Genomic DNA, 11,768 nt, shown 5'->3' with positions numbered 1-11,768 from the left:
AAAAAGATTAGAGTTGTTGCAGCACATAAGAGAAAAAAAGCAATTATTTAACCCACAGTCCAACAGCCAGCCACAAAAACATGTCCCATTCCCATCCTTTCATTTTTGGACAGGTACATGGGCTAACTTCCTTACTCATTAAAACTTTAGGAAACTTTTATTTGATTGATTCTGACTGGGAGTTCTTGAGAGGTTTCCTAACAAACCACAGCTCTGCCTTGATTTCCCTCTGATCTGGAGCACTTCATTAGGAACTTATGCTGTGATAATAATTGGGAAATATTTCAATAAGCTTCTGAATAATACACATTCCCATTTTAAAGTGTGTGTTTTACTACTGTGCTCCACATTCCCCACCCCCATCCTGTCTGTCCTCACTCACCTGGGACCTGCTTTGCTTGGAGAATGGGCTCGCCATAAAAAGCGAGTCTGGTTGTTTTTTGGTTTTTTTGCTTTTTTTAGGAATCCAAAACTCCTTATTTTCCCCACTGAAAACAGACACGTCCCTGCGCTCCACAGAACCCCATTGGAGCCAGGACTACAATACCCATCATGCCCTGCACTCCATAGAGCCCTACTGGAGCCAGGACTACAATGTCCATCATGCCCTGTGCCCCACAGAGCCCCATTGGAGCCAGGACTACAATACCCATCATGCCCTGCACTCCACAAAACCCCATTGGAGCCAGGACTACAATGCCCATCATGCCCCACAGAGCCCCATTGGAGCCAGGACTACAATACCCATCATGCCCTACGCTCCATAGAGCCCCATTGGAGACAGGACTACAACTCCCATCATGCCCTGTGCTCCACAGAGCCCCATTGGAGCCAGGACTACAATGCCCATCATGCCCTGCGCTCTACAGAACCCCATTTGAGCCAGGACTACAATTCCCATCATGCTCTGTGCTTCATAGAGCCCCATTGGAGCTAGGACTACAATACCCATCATGCCCTGTGCTCCACAAAGCCCCATTGGAGCCAGGACTACAATGCCCATTGCTACAAACTGTAACTTCTTCCTATTGTATCAATAAGAAGGAGCTAGGTCTAGCATATGAGACAAGCACGAGATTCAAAAGAGTGGCTCTTTGCCTTTTCTTTAGTGCATGGTGGTAGCTGGGCAAAAGAGGAAGCGCATCTCAGGTCTTGGCTTTTTCTAGGAAAGGGTCAGGGAGGGGATTTCTGGCTGTCTGCCAATAGGATAGGGACAGGAGGGACAGGTAAGACATTCCTTATACCTCTGGTATCGGATTACAACATCTCACCGTTTTTTGTTTAATTAAGTGAGGGCAAGATATTAAATTTATTTTGATTGGAATTATGATTTTGACCAACATTTGTAATTGGTGGGAGAATTAGATTGTTCTATGTTTTGCATTTCTATGCGATTGACTTCAGAGGTAGAAGGAATGATACTAGTAGCTTTGAACACTAAGTGACGTGGGATCCCAAATGCCATTATTACAAGGAAAATAGTAACAAAGAATAACAAAATTGTTTTAACAATAGAAGTCCACCACCCTGAGAACCCCCAGCCTTTAAACAGTTCATTGAATCAATTTTCTGATTTTTGTTAACAAGAAGACAACTTCGAAGGGGTTCTTCCTGGGGTTGAGTGGAGGGTAGGTTTTCTCTAAAAGGAAAAAAAAAACATTTTAAAACACATTAAAAGTCTCTGTCTGCCGGAAGGTCCTTCTTTTTGAAGAATTTTCCTCATCTTTCTGGCGGCATCTTCTTTTTGAAGCAATGGCAACTTGCTTCTCACCTTCTTCTGCTGGAGCTGGATTTTTTGGAACAAAAGGTTTTACCCACTTCTGGGGGATCTACTGAGGGCCTGAGGGAGTGGATATGGACGCATAACCCCTTCCCCAGGTTACTAGCTTATAGGGACCTTTGGTTTGAACAGGGCTTTACAGAGCTTTTGCTGGGGAGACATCCACACAGTGGAACTGCTCTGTCTATCCAGGAGCTGTTTGAGCGTCTGGTGGGCACGCTCAATCACAGCTTGACCTGTGGGGGAGTAGAGGATGCCAGTTTTATTTTCCACTCCCCACTGCTGGATAAACTCTAGGAACTCCTTGGATATATATGCTGGGCCATTATCTGTTTTGATTTCCTTAGGAATCCCCAGCACTGAAAAGGCTTGCACTAGGTGTTGTTTAACACGAACAGCCTTTTCTCCTGGAGCTGCAAGGGTGTCTGCCATACGGTTCCCTTCTCTGATCTCACCTGGCAAATCCGTGTGTGACCTCACATGCATCACATAGAAGGAATTCTCTCTGTGTGAAACCAAATAGATTAGTTTGACAGCAGCCTAAAGAGCTGCTCATTATCAATGTCTTTAAGCACTGCCTGCTCCATTCTGGACACTACCCCAGCAACATAAGCTGAATCTGTTACCAGATTAAGAGGCTCTGAGAACTTCTCAAAGGCTCTCACAGCTGCAGCCAGTTCTGCAATTTGGGGTGACCCCTTCACAAACTCAACATCAGCTTCCCAATGCTGAGTCTGGGGATTTCTCCAAGTCATCACCGACTTATGAGAGGCCCCTGATGCATCTGTGAACACTGTGAGTGCCTTGAGCGGTCTCCTGCTCCTCTTCTCATGAGGGATGAGGTGGAATTCCTCATTAAACAACTTATGTGCTGGGCTGTGAACTGATATCTGTCCACTGTAGCTATCCAGAGATATCTGGAGGCTGGCATTGCATTGTAGCAGATGTTCAAACATCTCTTTTGTCAGCCTTTCAGGAGAATTCTTTCCCTCCCCAGAAAGTTTAACTGGCAGGTGTATGCATGTGAAATCACAACCGGATAGTTCACGCTACCTCATTCTTGCTTTTTGAATCAACTGAGCCATAAGCTCCTGTGGTTGTGTAATAGTTTTAGATCTTTGGTGGGAGAGGAAGACCCATTCTATGATTAGGAGTGAGTCCCTCTGCCCCTCAATCCACTGAAATATTAAACCATGTAAGTGTGGCAGTTTCCCCAAAACAATGAAATTGAAAGGCAGTTCAGGCTGATAGCGGTGAGCCTGCCTCTCAGACAGAGCTTTCTGTACCTTTTCAGTTGCAGCTTTTGCCTCAGGTGTCAGTTCCCTGGGAGAAACTGTGGGAGTCCAGGGTTTTTCCCTGGCTCCTTTGGGGGTGAAAAAACCCCCCTGGCAGACCCCTCAGAGACCCCTGAGTGCTGCCCAGGAGCTGCAGGGGCTGGATTTGGCTCCTTGGGAGAATCTGCCCACATTGAGAGAAGAGACACAGAAAATAATGATGAGTAGAGTGTAAATTAGAATGTTAGAACGTAGATAAATAGGTTTTCTTGAATGTTTATGATAAGGGACACGTGGCCAAGATGGAGAATTTGAGGGGTGGACACCTTTTCCTCCTTCTTCTCCATGTCATCCATGTTGGGTGACACGTTGGCCTCTTGGATTGGTTGGGGTCAGGGCTGGACCATTTAATAAAATTGTATTGTATTGGTAAAATTTTGTAAACATGTAATACGTAGTACTAACTATATAAGATAAGCCCTGCCTTGACCAGGCGGATTCCACCATGGATGCCAGGCTGAGCTGATCGCTGCTGGCCAGGCAAAGTGTCCCAGAGATAAGGAACAATAAACTGTCCTTGGAAAAAGAGAAAACTGTCTCCAGCAGTCTCTCTTCGGCGGCTTCGGGGAAAACCAGGTTTTGAACCACCTTCGTGTCCCTCTGGGGTGATCTCGGGGCAAAGGAGAAACCCCAGACTGGGACACCTGGCGTCCCTGGGTGGGCATTGACATCTGGCCTCCCCCTGGCTGGGCAGTGACTGACGTCTCTGGATGCACCACAGCCCACAAAGGTGGGTGCAGACCCCCAGAAGGGCAAGCTCAAGAAGACGCAGAGATGGAGGAGACCCCCCCAGGCAGAGACATTTGGCACGGACCCTGGTGGATCCTTGTAGCCTGCAAAGGCAGGTACAGACCCCCAAAAGACAGAACTTCAGAAGAGGCACGCTGTTGAAAAGAACTTTGGAGGAGATTTATGGCCCTCTGCCAAGAAAAGCCGAGTTCCAGACGCGAGTCGGAGAGGAGGTGTCCCGGGAAGCCTCGCTCCTGTGCACTGCTGGTCGGTTTCAGGAACCTCCGAATCGATTTTGGACGGATTGCTTTTGGGTAAGATGGTTCAGAATCAGACACATCATAGGATTCCCACCTAGCCATGAGCAGGGGGAGGGAGGTTTACGGCTGCCTTGCTATCAGCAGGCGGAGAAAGCAATTAAAGTTCCTCAGAGACTGGGGAAGGATTCTCACCTAGCTATGAGCTGGGGGAGGGAAGTTTATGACTGCCTTGCCAGCAGCAGGTGGTTCAGCAAGGGCCTTGCCATCAGCAAGGCCAGGGAAAAAATTAAGTTAGAAATATTTCCAAGTGAGTTGCAGGACATACATTTTTGCTATTTCACCCCTTCAGAAACCCTGACCCCAGAAGGTGGGAGGGCGCTGCAGGCAACTCCCCGGGCTGTGGGGGACAGAGGGGAGGGGGACGGGACCACGAAAAAATGCGGGCTCGGTGCCGCAGGGATGTCCAGGGAGAGGCAACCTGCGGGGACCGGGACGCAGAAGGACAGGACCATGCGGGCGGCTCTCAGCCCAAAGGGGGAGGGAGCGGCAGCCTTCACACTGATCGGGACAAAAACAGGAAAAAAGCGCGGATTCGGTGCATTTAGCTGCAAGGGATGCCCAGGGAGGGACAACCTGCGGCAATGGCCGGGATGCAGGACAGCGAGAATTGTGAAAAGACACAGAAAGACCTGTCTCCAGCTGTCAGAAATGCTGGGGGAGGAGATGAATGCCCTGTTTCAGGGAAACCTGAGTTGTCCACATTAGAACTGGCAGATTCTAATGGGGAGAAGAATTTATGCTTTTTAAGTCAAAGGTGAAAAAATTAACAACTTTGAAGCAATTGCAGGCAGCTGCCCGGACAGAGCTGGACAGAGCAAACCCAGGCACAGCAGCATGAAGTCACCAGCCCAGGCTCACCGAGAGAGGGGGGGGGAGGCACAGCCACCCTGCTCCAGAGGCTCCAGCAGCACCCCCCACTGCTCCCCCTGTGCCTGAACAGACCCAGTGCTGCAGACGGGAGGGGAATGGGGGGTGGAGAGAGGCCAAGAGCTGCTTTTTATCTATACTGTGGAGAACAAACAGAACAAGGGAACAGGACAAGAGAGTCAGTTTTATTTTCAGTTCTTGTATGTTAAACTAAAGGTGTTTGTTTTTGCATTTTTGTTAAAAAAATAGCTGGAACTTTAAGAATGGTAAAGGTATTTTAATAGTATTAGGTATTTTAATAATTGAAGGTATAATAAGGTATTTTGTATTTTATTTGAATATATATCACCTATATTTAGTGATTTGTTATTGGTCAGATATGAGTGGACATTTATTTAAATGTCAACATTGAGTTTTAATTTTCCTATAGTTAATAGTTTTAGAGAAGCCAGTTTATAAGTATTTGCAATATTGTCAATATAAATCAATAGATTTTGAGTTGGATTTTAAAATTTAAATTTAGTTTCTGTATTTAATTTTAAAAACACTGTAATAAGATTGTATGAATTCTATATTACAGAATGATTTTGTTTTCTGTTTCATTGTTTCATTTGAAATCTTTCAATATTTTAAGTAAGTTTTGGAAAGCCCCCAGATATGTCCTTGAATCAAATGTATGAAGATAATCAGTTAAATTGTGAACTTAATGTTTCTTTATTTTCCTTTTATTAATTCTCTCTTTTATTTTGGCAGGTCTTTTGTGACCTGACACTTTGATATCTTATGGTTTTGAATATTTTGAAGAATTCCAGAAAATTATTTGAGCTTCATTCTCAGAAAAAAAATTTTAATGTTATGGTTTTCCTGAGTTGTTATCATAGAAGCACTGCAGTGTCTTGCCATGTTCAAAGTATCTTACTCTAAAGATGAATTTTTGAGAAAATGAGTTGCTAGAGGAGTTTGATTTCTTTTTGAAATGTTTAATTGTAACTTTGTTGTTAAGAGTTGTGGTTTATTTCTTTAATAAGAAGATGTCAGGGAGTTCTCTTCCAATTAGAGTTTAGGCTCTGGCCAAGCCTTAATTCTGACTGAAAGAGAAATTGTGTACACCCAGGTGTTTTCTGCATCAAAATAATACTCCAATTGTTTGGATTGACAATTTGACTTATCAATATAACAGCTGAAGCTGACTTTGAAGTGAATTTGGTGTTCATTTTCCGGAGATGACCATCTAATTCCTCATTGAATCAAGGTTTGTCAGCTGTCTGCAGACCCTGAGGTGATGACACAGTTTTTTTTTTTTAATTGATAATTATCTAATCTTGTAAATGTATGCCTGTTATTTAAAGTATTGTTAATTATTGTATTATGTTTACTTGCAGAAGATTGTAAACTTTGGGTTTGTTTTCTTTGTTAGATAATACTTGAAATAATAGTACAAGGGAAAATTTTCCAGTTTTGATCAAAAATGTAGAGACAGAGAAAGTTGAAAAGCTTACAAAGTAAGCATTTGGGGGAAGGGTTCTGTTTCTGTCTCCGCAGAGAGAGGACGGAGATGGTTGAAGCCTGCAGCAAGATTGGAACACCACAACATATAGCTCCAGTTGTCAAGGAGCAAATGACGGAAGTTCTTCAAGAACAACATGAAAAGATTTTTGCAAATTTTAAGAAGAAAAAGAATCCATCTAAAGGACAATGCTACGACTGTGGAATTTTTTGACATTTTGGGAAAAATTGTCCTCAATCCACAAAGACTTCCAAGCCACCAGAACTTTACCCTAGATGTCGCAGAGGAAGACATCTGGCAAGTGAATGTTATTCTCTGACGGATGTGGACAGAAAACCATTGCCACTGCCAAAAAACATGAAGTGCAGGACCATCTTGTGCTGCGACAGAAATGATGGCAGTGCAACAAGGAACAGCAACAACACCGGCACAGACAATACAGTTGTTGGGGAACGTCAATCTGACTCCCTCAGCAGGGCGTTAGGGGACGTCCCCTGGGACAGGGATTTGCTGCCCAGGAACGCAGTACATCCTGTCAGATTCAAAAGTGACTTGTTTTTTTGAATGAAGAATCTGCATCTATACCTACAGGATTCAAAGCACCGTGCCGAAAGAGACAAGATTTTTTGATAATAGGCAGAGACCAGTGCAGCAATTTTGGACTGACAATGTATCCTACTGTTGTTTCAGCAGACTGCTTCGAAGAGATGACAATTTTAGCAAGGGCTCTTCGACCCTCATTGACAATTCCACAAAATACTCAACTGGCAAAAGGGATAGCTCTGCCATCACATCCATTGGAGCATCAAGCAATGCTGGTGATGGGCGAAGGGCATCCACACTACAATGACCATGTCGAAGTACACACGTTATGGTTGAAGTACATAACCTGTGAACAGCCAACTATTATTTGGGACTTGATATACCATAACAGGAAAACAACCATCACAGGGATGGTGAACACCGGACGTGACAGTGATTTCATATATTTTCTGACCTCGAGAATGGAACTTGATTGTACCTTTGGACCAAATCACAGGCATTGGAGGAAGTTCTGTATGCCTCCAAAGTGAAAATTCAATAACATTCACAGGACCCGGACAGAAGACAGCTATTACTCGTGTAAAAGCCATTCACTGTATGGGGAAGAGATCTCCTTTCACAGTGGAACATGTACCTGACAATGGATTTTTAGTAGGACTTACTGTGGCACTCGCCACTCCACCCCGATACGTGGACTCTTCACCATTCCATTTAGTAGTGTTGGGAGAAGAAACACAGCTATATGGTTTGATTTTTCATTGGGACGAACACAAAAAAGACACTCTTTTAATTATAGAATGGGTTTTCCTATCTTACAGATCTCCAAGGACAATTCTTACAGATTCAGAAATGACAGTACAAGTGATAATATAGGGAAGAACAAGGTTGATGACAATAATGGGCAAGGACTTTTCAATGAACAATGCGGCAAGGACCACAGATTTCTACAATACCAATGAATCAAAAAATGGATGAGGCAGCAGCTTGGCCTCAATCTCAACAAGTAATACCTTTGAACAGACAAATTCCTACAGAGACACACAGACCTGCAACAGCAGCTCAAGATACTTTAGTTGATTGGACAAATATTTGAATGGACTTGACAAGAAGCAGAAAATGTCCTGCAATTGGGACTGGTGAAATAGCCATGCCAGTGAATTATGACCCACAAGGACAAAACCAAAGATGGCAAAAATTAAATCATGATTTAGTTAAAAATTTTATTAAGGCAATTAGAGATTATGGACTGGGATCTTCATATTTTAAACCGTTTTTAAAAGGTATTCTCAATGAATATGACTTGACTCCATATGACATGAGATATCTTGTGTCATTGATACTTACTGACACACAAGGACTTATATGGGAGCGCAGATGGAGAAGAGCTTTGAAGGAGCTGCGAAAGAAATACCAAGGTGGTGCTCATGCTAACCTCACCATGGCAGAATTAGCAGGAGACCCTCCTCACAATGATCCAGCCTGACAAGCCGCCAAGATTCCAAGGGGAGTGTTGGCAGACATCAAGGAAAAAGGATGTGAACTTCTCTTCAAACAAGATTTAAAAGACTTAAGGACTGACAGTGAAAAATGATTGTTTATATGCTGTTTTATCTTATTTTTTGTCAACTGTATTAGGTGAAAAAGAGGATTTACCAGTGATGCAGCCAAGGGAGAGTGTTTGGGAAAGTTTAGCATGGACAGTGGGGTTGGAAACAATTTGTTTGAGGCATTCCAGGCAAAAAAAGCCATTTTCAACATGTCTGGCGGGATTGACAGTGAAAGCAGCAGCTCCAGTATAAACCAGTAAGTCCAGGATGATCTGAAGTCATTCCCAGTAGGTCCCAAGATCCATCCCAGTATAAACCAGTCATGCCAACACTCCAAAAGGTCACTCCCAGTATAAACCAGTAGTGCCTGCACCCCCAGAAGTTGCTCCCAGTGGGTGCCTAGTGTCCCCAAGCCCCCTCTCAGGGCAAACCAATGCAAACCAGTAACCCCCAGGACCCTCTCTCTCTCCCAATCCAACCCAGTAACCCCCAGCATCCTATCCTAGCATAACCCAGCAAAACCTAGTATAACCTAAGGCAGTAAAAACTAGTTTCTCTTCTCCCTTTCCCGCTGTGATAATTGATAAAAGATTTTGTGTTAATTGTAGAAGTATTTGGAGTTTGTACAAACCAGAATACTTAGGTCTGAAGTGAAGCATACAATAGATACAGGAAAATATATGATTAAATCATTCTGGCTAAAATCCCTCTGTTATGAATATTATGTTTTCTAGATAAGTTGTATCTACTACCAGCTTGCAAAACCAGACTTTCTGATAGTCCGATAGATTTTGCAAAATCAGGTTTCCTGCCTTGGTTTGATCAGTGCTGTCTATCTGCAATGAATAGACTTCTCGATTTTCACCAGTTTTATCTACCAAGACCAGGTGGTTATCTATGAGACTTGACTATTGCCCAAAGATTTTATGCTTGTTTATTTCAACCATGACTGCTTATCTGGCAAAATTATGACAGGAAAAAACCACAAATTATTGTTGACAATGAGAGACCATACTGTAAAAAGAGACTGTAAACCAAAGTTGCGTGGAGTAGGCGGTGACCCCTCACATTTCCCCAGTGCTGCATTTCTCTGTCTATATAAAATAAAGAAATCTAAATTTTACTGACTATCACGACTTTTTGTTTCTCATTTACAACTCTGCTTTCACCCTCCTCTCCCAGTCTCCCTCTCCTTGTTCCAGGCGGGGCCAGCAGTGGGCACAGGAGGAGGAGAAGTAGGATGGGGCTCGGCAGGGCAGGCAGCGAGCTCAGCCTGGGGCTGCCTTTTGCAGGTGGCCATCAAAAGGGTGCCACGGAACCGCAGCCAGCACTGGGGCGAGCTGGTGAGTGAGCGGGGCCAGCGGGAGAAGCCGGGGCATGCCGGACTGGGATAAGGCAAGGCCCGGCAGGGTTGAAGCCACCAGGATCCTCGAGGGAGAGCAGGCGTGGGGCCAGCAGAGCATCCCAGGCTGGGTGAGGGCTTCCCGAACCCCGGCATGGCATCAGCCCCACTGACGGCATCGTGCTCCTCCCGCAGCCTGACAGCACCAGTGCACCTCTGCAGATCATGCTGCTGCACAAGGTGTCCACTGGCTCCCCTGGTGTTGTCTGGCTGCTGGAGTGGCTCAAGCTCCCCAACAACATTGTGTTGTTGTTGCCAGGACCTCTTGAATTTCCTGGCAGAGCAGAGGTTCCTGACGGAGCAGGAGGTGCGGGAGCTGTTCCGCCAGGTACTGGGGTCCGTGCCCACTGCACCAGCTGCAGGGTCCTGCACAAGGACATCAAACCAGAGAACATCCTGCTCGACCTGGCCACTGGGCAGGCAAAATTGATCGACTTTGGCTGTGGCACCTACCTGCAGGACACAACCTACACTCACTTTGCAGGTGAGTCCACGCAGGGATGTGTTCCAGTCACAGCATCTCCTGGCCCAACATCTCAGAGCCCAGCCTGGGTGTGGCAGTGGGGATTCTCCCTTTTGCTGGCAGTCATGACACTGAGCCTTCAGCTGAGCTGCTTTTGAGTGGCGGTAGGTGGGGCTGGCTTCCAGCCCTGCTGGCAGTCTTTGCCAGCCACTCTGCCCAGGACTGCAGCTGGGGCAGGAGTAGTAAGCCCAACAGAAACACCCGTGGATGGGGGTAGCAGAGAGGGGGCCATACGCTGTGCACCGGCCAGTTTGGTTTGCAGGTGAGAAAAGCCTTTCACTGCTGTGCTCTCCTTGTTGGCCTTGGCTTCATAATGTCTTTTGGGGCAATGCAGGCATGGAGGATGAAGGCATGGTTTTGCCCCAACGCTGAGTGGGCTTTTCCTTGTAATGGTTGGGCCTTGCAAGGGTTTCCGCTGCCCTCTTCCAACACCAGTGGATCCTTGTCCAACCCTGAGTTCTTACAAAAGTCTCAGGTGCTGGTGAGAAGGCAGCAAGTCACACCACATGCCACTGGGGCAGCCCCCACAAGCCCAGGGATGCTGCAGGCTCTGGGAGCAGCAGCATCCCCCTCACAAACTCCATCTGTATTCCATAGGAACACCATCCTACAGCTCCCTGGAATGGACCCACTTTGGCTGGTACTATGGCAAACCAGCTACCATCTGGTCCCTGGGCATCCTGCTGCACCAGATGGTCTGCGGGAAGCACCCTTCCAGGAGGGGCCAGAACATCAGCTGGGACCACCAGATCTCGCTGCCACCATGACTGTCTCAAGATGGATCCTCATCTCTGGGCATGGGGGGAATACCAGTGCTGGGTGACAGCAGCAGGCTCATGAGCATCCTGCTCTGGCAGGTGCAGAGGAGGTGGCACATGTCCTGCTCTCCTGTTCTCCTCCAAAGAGAAAATCCATGGGGAAGTTTAGGAACAACCCTGGGCACACCCAGCATGGCCTGGGCACAGGAATGGGGGGGTGGGGGGGGGGGTGGTGGCACAATTTTTCTGACTGATTGGTGATTTCTGGTTTCTCTTTTGAGAGTGCCAAGATGTTATTAAGAGGTGTTTGTCCATGCAACCCTTGGACAGGCTGTCCTTAGAACACCTTTTCTGGGATCCTTAGCTGCAGGGTGTTCATGTACTCTAGACGATGGGAGAGATCCGCAGCTGGATCCAGGGGCCTGGCATTAAACAGCTGCACCCATCTCATGGCAATC

Source organism: Erithacus rubecula, assembly GCF_903797595.1.
Source record: "Erithacus rubecula genome assembly, contig: scaffold_242_arrow_ctg1, whole genome shotgun sequence".
NCBI lineage: Eukaryota > Metazoa > Chordata > Aves > Passeriformes > Muscicapidae > Erithacus > Erithacus rubecula.
The sequence above is the reverse complement of the archived record's forward strand: the minus strand, read 5'-3'. Positions refer to the sequence as shown.